General features: G+C 44.6%; 1 protein-coding gene across 3 annotated transcripts in view; it reads left to right on the top strand.

Annotated features, from left to right (window-relative positions):
- Positions 1 to 17262, top strand: part of LOC144819324 (uncharacterized) — a 1068202-nt gene that overhangs the window by 3162 nt on the left and 1047778 nt on the right. The window lies entirely within an intron of this gene.

Here is a 17262-nt window from a genome sequence, read left to right as displayed (position 1 = left end):
AAACCTTATTTTACTCACACAAAACCATTGAAATTCCATATATAGTTAGTTGTACTAACTATATATCGCGCACCCGCAATCCACTGCTGATGATGTCACATATTACATCATTCATGACATGGTCAGTGACATCACTGATGACATCACTGATGACATCTCAAATGACATCACTGATGACATCACTGATGACATCTCATTTGACATTACTCATGACATCATTCATGTGATGATACGATGAACCTCTTCAGACTCTAATATAACCTTAGATACACTCAGTGTAAACAGACACTCACAGACTGTCACTCATCCATGGAGTTACTCACACACCTAATCAGTCTTGCAAAGAATCAATCACACCTCCATTTCCTCAACTATATAGTTAAACACACCTTACTTATTGAAACATATAATAACACATATTTACTCTGTTATACAATCCCTGATACAAGTTCACAATAATCCATACAGCCACTCACACATTCACTGGCTCTTATGCACAGTTATTTATATATGTCAACTACCACATGTACTGTGTTTTACATATGTACTTACTTTGACATGTAGCACTGAGATATCCATTCACTCACCAATACACTCATGCACACAGTAAACCGCCCATACAGCTGTTTCCACATGCACTTTTGAACCCATACATCTAGTGAATCAACTGCTCACACATCTATGCACAGAGTCATACACCTCCCAGACACCCACACACACACTCAGTCTCCCATACAAATACTTGGCCAACTAATCAATAACCCATATAGTTAGTCATATAGCTAATGATCAACAATTGCATCAGATTACAAAACAACAGACACAATGGTGCACAATTTAAAACAGTTTAGTCACTAACCCATGCACTCAGTGAGACACATTTAATCACTCACTTATACAGTCAGTCATGCACCTACTAAATACATCATCCAGACACTTATACATCCACTCATTCTTCAATATATAAGACATACTTTAACTTTACAGAAACATACAGTCACTGGATGTTGTCATCAGTGATGTCATCAGTGATGTCATTTGAGATGTCATCAGTGATGTCATCAGTGATGTCACTGACCATGTCATGAATGATGTAATATGTGACATCATCAGCAGTGGATTGCGGGTGCGCGATATATAGTTAGTACAACTAACTATATATGGAATTTCAATGGTTTTGTGTGAGTAAAATAAGGTTTTTTAAATGCTAATTCCTAACTATATATGGTCTATAACCTATGGTTTTTTCAGTGAATTTTCAAGGTTTTGTAAATGCTAATTCCTAACTATATATGGTCTATAACCTATGGTTTTTTCAGTGATATATATATATCTATATCTATCTATCTATCTATCTATCTATCTATCTATCTATCTATCTATCTATCTATCTATCTATCTATCTATCTATATATTCACTGAAAAAACCATAGGTTATACACCATATATAGTTAGGAATTAGCATTTAAAAAACCTTATTTTACTCACACAAAACCATTGAAATTCCATATATAGTTAGTTGCACTAACTATATATCGCGCACCCGCAATCCACTGCTGATCATGTCACATATTACATCATTCATGACATGGTCAGTGACATCACTGATGACATCACTGATGACATCTCAAATGACATCACTGATGAGATCACTGATGACATCTCATTTGACATCAATGACCACATCACTGATGATATCATTCATGTGACAATACAATGCATCTCCTCACGTTTTAATATAACCTCTGTTTCACCCAGTGTTAAATACAGAGTATAATTTTTGAAACCATTGACACACCAATACTAGTTACTACATACGTACTCACTGATTCCTACGTCTACACACACATTCACTCATTCACCCATACAATCATTCATACATACAATCACTCATCTTTACAACACTATCATATGCACTCATACACCTATACAGACACTTACACTCTGCCACTCATCCATGGAGTTACTCACACACCTAGTCAGTCCTGTAAAGAATCAATCACACTTCCATTTTCTTGTCTATACAGTTAAACATAGAGCACCTTACATTTTCAAACATATACTAACACATACTTACTTTCTTATACAATCATTGATACAAGTACACATTGATCTGCACAGAGTCACACACCTCCCAGCCAGCCACACACACACTCAGTCTCCTATACAAATACTTGGACAATCAATCAATAACCCATATAGTTAATCATATAGCTACTGATCAACACATGCAGCAGTTTACAGAACAACAGACATAATGATGCACAAATTAAGACAGTTTAGTCACTAACCCATGCACTCAGTGAGACACATTTAATCACTCACTCATACATTCAGTCATGCACCTACTAAATCCTTCGTCCAGACACTTATACATCTACTCATTCTTCAATATGTAAAACATATTTAAACTTTACAGAAACACACAGTCACTGGATGATGTCATCAGTGATCTCATCAGTGATGTCATTTGAGATGTCATCAGTGATGTCATCAGTGATGTCACTGACCATGTCATGAATGATGTAATATGTGACATGATCAGCAGTGGATTGCGGGTGCGCGATATATAGTTAGTGCAACTAACTATATATGGAATTTCAATGGTTTTGTGTGAGTAAAATAAGGTTTTTTAAATGCTAATTCCTAACTATATATGGTGTATAACCTATGGTTTTTTCAGTGAATTTTCAAGGTTTTGTAAATGCTAATTCCTAACTATATATGGTCTATAACCTATGGTTTTTTCAGTGAATTTCAATGGTTTTTTAATAGCAAATATCATAAGCTGTCGAATGTCAAGTACGTGGTAAGTAAAAACATTTTCGTGTTTATGCACACTGATCTGCTTTGAATGCTGCCCCCCACCCCTCATTTCTATTAGGAGTACTCTCTCTTTGCAGATAGTGAAGGGTAGTTAACGCAGCCCTTTGCCCCCTTTGTAATCCGTCGTGCCTGCTTCTCTCTCCATTTGATTGATTGTTCTCTTTGGTTCATTCTCTATTTACAAACAAGCACAGAGTCGCAATACTCTGTTTAGTCTTTGCAGATAGCGAAAAATCGTGTAAAAAAACAAAAGGAATCGAGCAAAATCAGTAGGCCACTAATGGGATCTCTTTTTGACCTCGCTAAAATAGAAACATTAGGAACAACCTGTTGAAAATAGCAATGCGTATGTATATAAGCGGCGTTCATTTGTGTTCACAGTACCCCTTGTTGATTGTTTCAATCGAGCATTGAATTGTTCGAAGTTAATTCTCTTAAGGATCTTCTCTACCTGCAAACGAGGAAGAATAGGAATATTCTCTCTCCCTTTGCAGATAGTGAAGGGTAGGTAACGCAAGCCTTTAACACGTCGTACCTATTTCATTCCTCATTGATTGATTGATTGTCCGAACATTGACTGTTTGGGAATTAGTTCTTTTTGGAGGTATTCCCTGTTTGCAAATAAACGTAGGAAAATCTTTGCAAGTAGTGAAAGGGTACGTAATGCGGACCGTTCTCCCCCGTTGTAATCTGTCATGCCTATCTACTCCCCACTGATTGATGCACCTTTTTCACCCGGACCATTTACTAGAGATACGTCATCTGGCCCGACCAGAGAGCACCCCTAGTGAAAAGGACATATGCAATAATAACGAAGTGATCACTGTATCCTGTTAACAGAAACTTTACCATGAAACAACCTGGAAAGAAAAAAATAGGAAAACGAAAATCAGTAGGCCACTGATGAACATGAACTTTTATTAAACAACGAACAAAGAAACGATAACATAACGTAATGATAAAACCTATTAATGTCCTAGAAACAAGAAAACGTTAAAATATGCCAGTGGTGAGAGACCAGAAAAACAGTAAGAGAAATCAAATCACCCCTCGCTGTCCCACCGCCTGCCACGCCAAAAAAATCGATAGACTAGGGAAAATGCAAGTCAGTAGAACATCCACCCCCACTCTGGAAACTTCCAAGGTGGGGCAGGGTTCCGGCTACGCCCAGCCGGGAGCAGCCCATATAAGGCAGGTCCTGCTGCCACGCCTCGGCCAGGAGATCCTAACGTAGGGTGTAGCCGGAGGAGAGGCCGAGGCCAGCGGGACCCGGCCAGGGGATTGCCTTTACAACGCTGAACAGTTGCAGGGGGGGGGAATGTCTCCTCGACCCTCCCCTCTCTCTCCCAGTCCGGCCGCGGTGGCCCTTGAGAGTTGCAGGTAGTCCCGCCACATGCTCTTCCGGTCCGACCACCAACGGTCGGGGGGCCGAGGCCGACGGGATCCGGCTGCAGCCGATAAACCAAGAAACCCGTTCATGGGGCCAGAGCCAGGGGCGTCCGGCCGACATCCACCGGAAGCCCGGCCCGAAGACGGACGGGACACTTCTTTCTTTTATAATGGCTGCGACAACACTGGGGGGGGATGTCTTGCACATGCCTCCGACCCCCCCCCCCCCCCTCGTCCTCATCGCCTGGTCCGGCCATAACAAATCTCAACCGAGACGCCGTGGGGTGCACTGGGAGGGAGAGACGGTGCGAACAGGCCTCTCCCGCCTCCCCAGGTGGAGGCTTCCCAGCTGCACCCTCAGCGCTCCAGGCGCCCGGAAAAGGGTTCTTCCACTGTGGCCATGCTGCAACGTCTCGCCCGGCAGGGTGGAGCCCGTCCGCTCATGTGACCCCGCGATCGCCGGTAGCTGCCGAACTCTCAAAATGGCGGTCGACCTGGCAAGAGCGGGCCCAGCATAAAGAAATGGCCTGGTCACTGGTTGACTCCACCACCGTAGTCCTCCACGACCTTGAAGATTCTAGAGGAGCCGCGGGAGTCTCCGACCCCCGATGGGGAATGACTGCCATGATCGCCCGTGGAGTGACGAAACTGTATCCGCGGGACGTCGGCGCTCCCATGCTGGCGCCAGCCTCACTTTGAATTACTAGAATCCTGCAGACCTCACTTCCGGTGAAAGCACAGTGTGACCCGGTAGGAAAAATTATTGCACCCCCTCCCCTTTTTGACTGATAGTTCAAACCACCGATCCTTTCCTTTGCCCTTTTAACGGAACTTTGGACTGCCTCCCCCTCTTTTACATTTTCTAGAGAAAACAAAACATTAACCACTACATTAGCATAGCAGTTGACACCAGAACTGTTTTCAAATTGAAAACCAACAACATCTTCAACAGAATCCTTTTTGTTTCTGCTGTGACCCTGCTACAGCACAGGCATTGTCCCCAGCAGTAATTCTGCAATGCCGGTAAGAATAGCTGTAGTGCCTACTGGACTTACTCACCCCCGCGGCGCCCCACGCCGTTTTTTGCTGGGCGGCAACTTACTAGACATCACTTTCGTGCCATCTAGATTTCAGCGCGTTCTGCTGCCTTGGAACTATTCGCACAACAGACCGCTACTGACAAGAATATTTCATTATTGGTGCTGTCAATTTCAATAAATCTATTGGATAATTCAAAAGAAATTGCCACGGTCTCTTCGTTGTTTAAATGTTTTTACTGTTTTTGTTTTCTTGTATATATTTATATGTTATTAAAGTTTTATATTCCTACTACTTTGTTGGAGTGCTATATATTTTTAATGTGACACATAATTGTAAAAACTTTGATGTACAAAGAGTCATTCCTGGAATCTTCCGCTTCAGGCTCGGTCCCCTCCCCAATCACAATACAGGATGGTTTTCAGATAGTAGGAACACGTGTGGTGTGACGGATCTCATCGGGTGTGGGCCTTGATCTACTATAACTCCTTTGAAGAGGGGTGATTCTTTACAGCTGGGGCCATAAACTACATCTGCAGGGCTAGCTGATAGCCTGGACAATCGGACACAGAGAAAGAGGAGTGTCAGAGGGTGCGGTAGTGAATAGGGCGAAAGGGAGGTGTCGGGCGGGCACAGAGTGTGATTCTCAGGGAAGAGCAGCGCAGATGGGGGGAGGTTTATTGCCCATGCATAAGACAGAGAGCGGTGGTGACCAGTGCCTAGGGAAGATGCTTGCGTGGGTGAGGAGCCATGCTACGAATCGACAGCGTGCAGAGAGTGGGTCTGGTCAAGACATCTAAAATGGCTGCCGTGCACGACAAAAGTGTGGCATTTCAAAAAAGGCAAGATGGCGCAGACAATGTTTTTCAACACTTCCTCATTTCCTTCGAATCGAACGTTAACAGACGTTGGGGCATATTACCAAAGTTAAGCGATATTTATCGCTAACGATGCTTACCAACCAATTTTTTACCACTAAGCATCGTCAGAAATTATCGAAGATAAACCTTGCTATTATCAAGGTTTATCGCAAATGCGATAATAAACGGCCGCAATGCATGAATATCGCTAAAAACTCAGCGATATTCATGCATTACCGAGCTAATGCTCTTAGCCATGTTATCCACCTCCCATTGGATAACATGGCTAAGAACTGCTCAGGGCAGGTGTTACTTTTTGGAGATATTCGCGCTTAGCGCGAATATCTCCAAAAGTTGGTAATAGGAGATAGATATCTTGCATGTTGTAATGCAAGTTATTGTGGTATATGGAACTCATACCATAATCTCTCAGGAAAGCAGAAACTGATCCTTTTGGGACCGCCTAAAAAGGCCTAGGGGGTGAGGAGTACTCTACTTTGCCCCCTTTTCACGTTCCGAACTATTTTATTTTACTCTCTTCTGTAATTACACAAAATAGCAGCGATAAGATGCATCGGAGACACACAGTGAGAGAAAGGAGGCCGGAGATGAAGAAGAGATGTCAAATACACATTGGAGATAATATAGTGGCAGAAGGGAAGTAAATATGAGTAAACTTACCATGTAACATAAAAATGTTGCACTCTATACTATAAGTCTCATTTTATACTACAATCACTTCGCTACAACCTCATAAATTAAAAATAAAAATGAATAATGTCTCAAACAATTTTTGATTTCTAAATATAAATTTATTCTTCAGAATATTCTAAATTTGAAAGAACTAGTAACATGTCCTCATCAGCAATGTCCTCATTAAAAGTCTCCAATGATGATTCTTGTAACTCTATGGTCTCCAAACACTCGATAAATTCGCCATCAAGAGATTGATCAAAAAAATCATTCAAGTCATCTCCTCCTTGTGACAATATTTCATTATTGGTGCTGTCAATTTCAATCAATGTAGTGGAATCATTCAAGTCATCTCCTCGTGACAATATTTCATTATTGGTGCTCTCAATTTCAATCAATGTAGTGGAATCATTCAAGTCATCTCCTCCTTGTGACAATATTTCATTATTGGTGCTGTCCATTTCAATCAATCTAATGGAATCATACAAGTCATCTCCTCCTTGTGACAATATTTCATTATTGGTGCTCTCAATTTCAATCAATGTAGTGGAATCATTCAAGTCATCTCCTTGTGACAATATTTCATTCTTGGTGCTGTCCATTTCAATCAATCTAATGGAATCATACAAGTCATGTCCTCCTTGTGACAATATTTCATTATTGGTGCTCTCAATTTCAATCAATGTAGTGGACAATTCAAAAGAAATTGCCACGGTCTCTTCATTGTGAGCCATTTTATTTTGAAATTGCTTGCTGTAAATTGCAGAAAAAAATAATCACTTTCATTTATCGTTTTTAGTAATACATAATATAAAACTAACTTTATCAAGTATTTAGTATAACAGAAGGACTGCAAATAAATAACAGAAAACATTTTTCAAATTATCTTCAAGTGTACAACATAGTTCCCCTTACAAATTAACAACTCACCTTTTTAAAAGTAGCAGAAGTGTTAGTACTGTGTAAATCAAACACCAGAAATTCACCACCAAAAATTCCTCACAAATGTACCTCAGACAGTAGTATCACAAAATGGCTGTGGTTTCCTCTCATTTGACATATATACATAACCAATTAACTTTCATCACACACAAATACAAAACCAAAGTAACATTTTAATTGGTTCTAAATTTCAACACTTTCAAATGTGTTTTCCCCATGCAATTTTCCATAGGACATTTACATACGTCTACAGCCTGAATGGCTGAACGGAATTACACCAAACTTGGCAAAATGGTACATCAAACCTAAGAGGTCAGGAAGGATCTACTATGCCCCCTTATGGTCATTTCCCCCTTCGCTTTGGCCTCCTCTTGTCTCTCAATCCTACCGAGAGACAAGATGGCGGCCGCTACGGACTGTTTGGAATGTTGACAGACGCCGGAGAACCAATCAGCTTCGCAAAGCTCCGTAACGCGAAAAGTACGCGAAGCGGAGCGCTGTTACAGATATATATCTTTTTTTCAACGTGAATTTCTCAAAATCCACTGGAGCACATATATTGAGACCTAGCAAAGGCACATCGGGCTACCAGTCCCTAATATTTTGCCAAGTTTCGTGCAAATCCATTCAGCCGTTCGATTATTATTATTTTGTTTTTTTTTTGCCCCGCGGGGCCCTTTTAAAACCTCCACATCAAACCTAGGGGGTCAGCGAGGATCTACTATGCCCCCTTATAGTTATTTCCCCCTTTGTTTTGACCTCCTCTTGTCTCTCGATCCTACCGAGAGACAAGATGGCGGCCGCTACGGACTTTTTGGAATGTTGACAGACGCCGGAGAACCAATCAGCTTCGCTTCACAAAGCTCCGTTGCGCGAAAAGTACGCGTCCTGGGACGCTGCCAGGTCCGCTGTTACAGATATATATCTTTTTTTAAACGTTAATTTCTCAAAATCCACTGGAGCACATATATTAAGACCTACAAAAGGCACATCGGGCTACCAGTCCCTACAATTTTGCCAAGTTTCGTGCAAATCCATTCAGCCGTTCGGGCTAAAAGTGAGGCCAACCGCCCTATGGAAAACTCAATGTTAAAAACACGTTTTGGGACCCCCCTTTTTTCTCTGCCCCCCCTTGACGAACCCCCCCCCCAAATTTTCAAGGGCTGCTCAGAAACAAAATGTGCCATTTTCCTGAAAATTTCAGCCAATTCCGTCCACAAACGCCAAAGTTATTAGACATAGAATTTTCAAAAATCCCATAGAGAAAAAATCCTAACTATATATACCTACTGGCGACCGCCAGTAGGTAATATATTTATGAACAAACCAAAATCACTCCTTCTGGACCTCCTGAACCCTTGGAAAGTGGTGTGCACGCCGGCAGAGAAAAACCGGCAAGTCAATATTCGGCAGCACAGCAAGTCACAAAATAAGCACACTCTCAGGATCACGTGATCAAGCCACTGCGTGTGTTGAAACGCGTTGTGAGCATTAAACACCCTTGACAACTTATTCGGGTGCCGTGTTTCTATGCCTGAGAGTGTGCTTATTTGGTGACTTGCTGTGCTGGCGAATATATATATATATATATATATATATATATATATATATATATATATATCACAGTGGTAGCCCTTCCGTTCGTTATCAGTGAGCAAGGACACATCGTCCGAAACGCGTCTGAAGGCTTGCACCACTTTTCGTATCTCCGGTAATATTTTGCAGTTTGCGTACCTGTCTGTGGTACCAAGCGCGCCAAGGACAAGTTGGATTTATATATATGTATATATATATATATATATATATATATATATATATATATATATATAAATAAAAAACTAACGCTGAATTCCTCCTTCAGAAATACACAGCATGCCGTGGACACAAGTTGGTTGCTTCAAAAGCGGTGTTTATTTCTTACAGGTTAGACCACCTCTACGCGTTTCGGGAAAACAATCCCATGTTCACGAGTACCGTGGTACCGTGTCAGTTACATCACTAGGTTAAATATGTACATGGGACCTCACCACAGTGGTAATTGAAAACAGACTTTCACTTTTAGTGTTACTTCACTCTAAAAGGAATTCGTTTAAATTACAAAGAAAATGTATATAAATTGTTACATTTGGTGTGACTGCCCTTTGTAAATTATACATATTAAATAAAAAAAATCTTTGCAAGCACTGAACGAGTGTCACAATGGTGTGTGAAAGCAGCAGATGGGTGTGTTTGGGGTACAGATAAACGCAAGGCTGTTGGAGCAGAAAGGCAATCTTTGTCAGCAAAGTAGTCCATGCTTACATTTCATGTGTTATACTTCATGCAGTGTTCCCTAAGCGTATTTAATTTTTCTAGATGTTGTGTTTTTCTAGTATTATTTTCACAATACATATGTTACAAATTGTGAAATGATTCGCCTTCAGGTCTGGGTGAGTTCAGACTGGGAGAAGACATTTATCATGGGTTCGATTGAGAGTCCCGTGGCAGAAGACAGTACCGCTTTCTCACAGTGCCTGCCACTGGGTCATTAAGGTATTCAGACTATATGCATATCCAATCCTTGACCTCTCAGGAGAGCGCGTAGAGCGATGGTTATATAAATTCTTGTTGTAAATTAAAGCACCACTCTTCATGTGCACAATGAGGGCTACACTGTGTAGTTGAGTCATATATCATGCACACTGGTAGGCATTATATATTAAGAGCGCTTGGTGTGTAGAAACACGAAGTTAGGATTAAAAAACATGCAGTTGTTGAGAGTGCTGCTAATAAGTTTTTATTATCCAAAATCACCCTTTTTAACAACCTTGGAATAACTAAAGATTGAGGATAAAAACAAGGTTCTAAAGTAATGCCTTTCAGTTTGCATGCAGTTTACTTGATGCCGGGTCATACCTCAGTGTGCTGTATTAGAAGGATTGTGACATATTAGCTGAAAATAACACAAGGATCCGTGTTAAAAGCAGTGGTGACCGGTAATTTTACCAGGAAAGAGGGTAGGGGCCACACATGAACACATTTACCTCACTGACACCCATGCATTCACACATGCTCAAACACCCATTTACAACACTAACAAATACACATACATTCATACATAACATGCATGCGCCAAACATACAAAACGCATAAAACTTTCCTTAGCTGCAGCTCCCCAAGAAGGAAGCCTCAGAGGTGCCAGTAGGGTTAGGACTGCTGCCTTCCTCCATTGGCTGACCTTAGGGGCCTTTTCAACCTTAGGTCAGCAAATGAGGGACGGCAGTAGTACCAAGCCTTGGTGGTCCCAGGAGGGTTTGGACAGCTACCTTCGAAGGTCAGCCAATGAGGGAAGGCAGCAGTCCCAACAGAGTGGGATGGGGTCAGTGAGACTGCTGACCCCTCCACACTCTATGACTAGTTGCCACTGATTGACACTGGGCCCTGGGCACTTCAGGGCTTACAACTGAAGCACCCAGGTCAGAGGCAATTGGGGATGCTCCCTCTCATCAAGAGGGGGAGGGCCTCAATGCACTTTTAGCAGACTGAAACGGTCACAGCTCAGGTAGCTGGGAGTTGCGCATTTAGCGCATTTCCACCTCCTGCCTGCCTGCCTGACCTAAACAAGAAGAGTGTCTGTCAGGCTGACCTTTGTTCAGCCTAACAGACACTCTTCTTGCCTGGTAAAAGTTGGGGGTCAGTTCCGGATTACCAAATAGGCAAACTAGGCCACTCCTTTTAGGGGCCCAGCGGTAACGGGTCAAAATACAGCTTTAAGTAAATAAACCAGAGACATCAGATTCTATGTCAGGACAGGAGGCGAGGATTATGCTAATCTTTCTTCACTTAATTGAATAGCAGCCATTTGTAGTCAAGCAAAACAAAACCACTATTCCCATGAACCATAGGGAATAACAAACAAAACAATAGAGAGTCCATGGCTAGAGTGTCCCATCCTCTACACCAATCACAGGCTCCTATGGCACTGGTAGTCCCATGTCCCTGTCCATTCCTCCTCTTTTTTCGCTGCTTGCAGCCAAGATAAGTCCAACTTTTCTTCTCTCACAAGTTTAGGCTTTGTACTGTGGGTATATGGTGTTTTCTGCTGTATTTTACTATTGCTGCGCGTTGCTCTATTTAATGCCTTTGTGCGTATTTCTATTTTGCCTGAGGCGCATAATGCTGTCTTGATTTCCGTGGCGTCAGGGAATGTGCGCCCGCCTCGGGTTTCAGGTCCGCGTGTGTTTTGCGGTATTACTTCTATTCCCTTTCAGGTCCTCTTTTTCTTTGGCGAGTCCGCCGCTACTTGGCGGCTCGCGTTCGGCCGTGGGAGCGTCTGAGCTCCCTAGCGGCCGCGTTGTTGGTGCCTGAGACTCGCGGTGACCGCGCCGCCTCGTTAGAGGGCGCTTGGATCTCACGCTTGACGCAGCATGCGGGCTCCGGATTCCGCGCATTCTTCAGCGCGTAAAGATCCAGAGCACCATTGCCGCGCAAGCCTGGTCTGGTCCTTTTGCCTGCAGTTACGCCCCTGACCCGGGTCGGTAGCCTGTTTTTGGGGAGTTATCCCATGTGTTGTCGTTAACTATTACGCCCCCAGAACGCCTGTAAATTCGGGTCAGTATCTGCCGTTAGGCAGCTAGCAGCAGTTCTTACTGCCTTGAGGGGTCCATATTACTAGGCCAATAACGCTCCGGTTTTGGAGTCAGTATTCCAGAGAGTGCCTGCTAGGGACCCGTTTTTTTCCTGCAGGCTGCCCACATAATCCATTGGCACCAGGGCTGTGTGGGTCCAGGGCTTGGTCCCTTGTTATTGCGAGCATTGCCCGCCCATTCTTAGGCTGACACCCAGCCCCCCTGGATTCTGAGGTATACCACCTCACAGCGGCTGTTTACTGACTCTGTCTGACTTTCCCTGGTGTTTGGGTTTTTCACCATGGATGAGTTCCAAGATGATCAGTGGGAGCAAGATCCCCTTTCGGCCCTTCAATGGGACGACGACTTTTACGACGTAGTTAACGCGTTCATCCATAATGCAGTGGAGCAAGCCATGACACCCCTTGAACAAAGGTTGACTCCTAAGATTGACCAAGCCTGTGATCGGCTGGCCTAGACCTCGCAGGGTTTATCTACCGCCCCCCCTTCTAGTGCCCCTTCGGTGGACCCGCAGCCCCCGGCGAAGCGCGCCAAGCCAGCTAGCCCGGCCACCGATGCTTTTGACGCCTTAAGCAGGCGTTTCTGTCCAGCACTGCCACTCAATCGACCCCTCCCTCTACCCCCCCCCCGGTGCCCCCTGCCCCGGGGATGATGGGCAAGGGGATGATGATGACGCTGCTGGCCCATCTCGTCCTTGGTGCCCTTCTCGCCCAGGCCCTTCTTCGGTTGGGCAGAATCTCTGTGGGGATATGTTGGACCCGGATGATATTCTTCATCCTCTGACTGGGCCCCCTCAGACAAGGTCGCCCAATATGTGGCCAGTCGGATCCGCCGCCCACTTGAACCTGCAACTCGCAACTGCCTTAGGGCAGAATGTCCTCGCCCCTCCCTGGAGGGGAAGGTGGCTGCCAGCCGGACATTCACCTGAGAATGGCCACCTTCCTTCAGAAATTCATCAAGGATCCTAAGAAGGGCATCGACTGGTCCTGGCGGGTGCGCCAGGACAAGCTCCTTGATATCCTGGGCTCCGTTACTAAGATCCTAGACATGGCAGAGGAGGCCAAAATGTCTGGCTCGCTTATATCTCCTGAACATCTGTCCTCGTGGGTCCGGTGGCGCAGGGCGGCCTCTTTGGCGAACCCTTTATAAAGGAATTGTGGCGATTCATCAATACCTTTACCTCCCTGGACCGGGCTCAGTCCTCCATCAGGAAGCTGTTTCGCCCTCGGTTTTTCAGAGGGGCCGCTCGTCCAACCGTCCCAATCAGCACAGGGGACAAGGCTCCGGTAATGGGCAATACCAAGACCAGGCCCACTTTGGCAAATTTTATCCCAGCCGAGGCCGGCAAGGCAAAAACAGAGGAGTAAGAGGCAGCGGCATCTCCAGTTCTTCCGTGAGTGTCTGGCACGTTTTTCCCCAACTTGGAATTCCATCACCGGGGACACCTGGGTCTTACAGACAGTGCGGGGTTTCCACATAGAGTTTCTCGGGGCTCCTTCGCAACCCGTGCCCCCGTCCACTTTGTTTTTCCGAGGCAGACTCTGCTCTGGTCGATCAAGAGGTGCACTCTCTGCTGGACAAAGGGGCTATTGCAGAAACCGTGCCTCATCCCAATGGTTTCCTCAGCAACCTCTTTTTAGTGGACAAACCGGACGTGGGAAAACGTCGCGAGTTCAACGAGTGGTTCAAGATGAAGGGCATCCATCTGCTGCGCAATGTTCTTCGCTGGATGGGGCGTCTCGATCTCAAAGACGCTTATCCGGTGATCCCTATCTTCCCACCTCATCGGTGGTTTCTACAGTTTCCCTGGCGGGACAAAACGTACAAGTTCACCACTCTACTCTTCGGCCTGTCCACCGCCTCTTGGTGCTTCACCAAGGTCCTTCGGCCGGTGATCGAATGCCTGCGAACATCTGGCATGTGACTCATCGTCTACCTAGATATTCTGTTGATGGCTCAGGATCCCAGGACGCTCTCTCGTTATCTTCAGATAGCGGTCGACCTTCTTCAGAGCCTCGGGTTTGTGATCAACAAGGCCAAATCTACCCTGGTCCCGTCTCAGACTGTTCTTATTCTCGGCTTTACGATAGACTTTGTGAAGTCCACCCTCAGCCTTCCCTCTTGCAAGATGACAAAAATTTGTCACGAGATTTGGAGGTCTTTATCCCAGTCGCAAATATCTCTCGGGCAGCTGGCTCGCATTGTCGGCCTCCATTCAGGCGATTTTTCTGGGCCCTCTCCATTACAGAGCCCTCCAGCGTCTCAAGGCTGCACACTTGTGCAAGGGTCGGTCATATTCTCACAAACTGACTCTCAACAGACGCCAGGGAGGAGCTCCAATGGTGGCTCTTGCACATGGAGGCTTGGAATGGGCGAGCCATTTTCGGTTCCACGCCAGATATTGTTATTGAGTCCGACGCGAGCAGGTCCGGCTGGGGCGCGAGGTGTGGAGACTTCGCCACGGGAGGTGTGTGGTCTCCGTCGGAGCAGAAGTTACACATCAATTGTCTGGAGCCTTTGGCGGGCTCGTTCGCAATCCAGTGCTGGACCAAGGACTCGTTCCGGTCCTGCGTCCTTCTGAAGATGGACAATGTGTCGGCGGTCCGGTACATCAACCATCTCGGGGGCACGCGATCCAAAGCTCTCTTGGATCTTGCAGCAAATGTTTGACAGTACTGCCTGGTTCACCAGGTCTCGGTCACGGCCGAATACCTGCCGCGGCAGGACAACCAGGTGGTGGACTTCCAGTCTCGACATTTCCACTTCATGAGTCTCTCGAAGCTTCAGCCGGGGGTGTTCGCAGATCTCCAAAGCCTTTGGGTTCCCTTCTCAGTAGACCTCTTTGCTTCCCGCCTGGATCACCAGCTTCCCCGTTTTTTCAGTTGGAGGCCGGATCCCCTTGCAGAGAGGTCAGATGCATTTCTACAGAATTGGAGGGAGGAAGCGGCTATGCCTTTCCCCCATTTGCCATGATCACACGGGTGACAGCCCAGGTGCGGCGTCAACTGGCGGACGTGGTGCTCATTTTGCCGATTTGAAGATCGCAAGTCTGGTTTCCGGTTGTACTGGAACTTTCTTGGGATCTACCAATCTCGCTCCCCCTGTTTCCAACTCTTCTTCTCAATCCGACAGGAAATCTTCACCCTCTTATCGAGCAGGGGTCGCTGACCCTAATGGCATGATCTGTAAGGAGTGGCTTCAAATATCATAACAAACATTCATTGACAAAATTATTTGTAGTACACTATCGTTTATTCACATAGTGTCAAAGCTTTTTTCATTGTATTTTTCATTTCATAATTTTTATACTCTTGTAGTTAACAACTTAGCAGTGCCCACTGTACAGGGAAAGGGAAGGATAGTGCAGTGTTCAGGGAGGTGTGGGTGGGTGAAGTGACAATTCAATTGTAGGTTACTTTCAACAATTGGAAATGGCTTCACAGGGGAGCCTTGCCGGAATTAATCCAAAATCAAATAAACATCATCGTAACATCATATTGTAACAGGTGTACTAAATCACACTCTGATTATGTGGATTGGATGATAGTCGACGTTTCGACCCTCGTTGTAGGGATGTTGCCCCTTACATGGCGGGTCTTCTTCAGGACAGTGAAGGGGGTGGGCAATTCCTATAGGGGAAAGGTATTTACAAAACCGATTACTAAGGATTCATTTAATGGAGACTATTTACACAGGGGTACAGTAATTAGCATCATACGTTGGTATTGCCTTAAGACCAAGGGCAAAAGGCAGAGTACCAGGCTAGTTTCTGTCTGTATCAGATCAAGGAGCATCCAGTTATAGGAGTTAAAATTAATTCGGGAAAGTATTCAAAAGGATCTAAGATATTAATTGAAATTGCAATATCTATTAGATCACAAATTACTACATGGATTAACAAGTAGATGCAGTGTTACATTAATAAGGTACTGGATCTGACTCACAACCGACGTTACGTGGGCATTATGGAGAACAATAAGCGGTTACCTTGTATAACGTTTGTGGGGACGTTATGGAGTTGCACTTAGTACTTTAATGACAACGGCAATCCTAGAGATATAAATAAGAGGATTTAGTATACTCATATGTGAATTAAAAACGGTAAGGCTTAGATACCGGCTCGCTTATTACCTGGTATATGATAGAAAGTCCTTGATTGATGGGCAATCTAAAGAAAAATGGTTGAATCAGAATAGTTGGATACGGCAGTCACACTTCCTTTCTAATTCAAATGTGCAAGTGGCATTAAGTCTGCTTTTACCTGTATTCTAGCGTACCGATCTAGGCACAGGTCTTAGTCCAACTCTGACTCGGTCGCTATAATTTAAAAAGAAACTCAATCAGGCTTGATGTAACACACAGCCGAGTCGTGGATTAATATGGCAGAAAGGTATTACTGGCTCTTACCTATAGAACCGGGTCAGAGCACTTCGTCCCCGGCTTCCGTCACCTCCACCGTTAACTCGGGAGTGTGGCGCTCGCGTACGAAGTGTGTTGTATTAAACCACTTCCGCACCACGTGACCACGAGGGCAAGGAAGGAAGGACTAAGCTGGTTGCCGTGGTTACCAGGACGCTCAAGACGGCGAACTACTCCGAATGAGGTTCCAATATAAAATTGTATGCAGCAGCCTTCCAAAATTGATTTACGAAGGAAGAGTTGCCACACATAATCACGAATTTACAAGACCAGTTAAATTAAGACATGAGGGTGTTAGATGCAATAGACTTCCATAATTTGTGAGGGGAGTATAGCAGCGCTAAACCAAAATTTAGATATAAGGGTCATCAGGTATGGTTATTATTAACCAGGAAATCGAGGAAGCTCCTATTTATTCATAAAACCTCTATTTTCTTCATAAAGTTGCATGAGTAATTCCATAAAAG

This window comes from Lissotriton helveticus, chromosome 2_1 (assembly GCF_964261635.1).
Source record: "Lissotriton helveticus chromosome 2_1, aLisHel1.1, whole genome shotgun sequence".
In the NCBI taxonomy this organism is placed as follows: Eukaryota; Metazoa; Chordata; class Amphibia; order Caudata; family Salamandridae; genus Lissotriton; species Lissotriton helveticus.
This window is presented reverse-complemented; position numbering and strand designations above follow the sequence as displayed.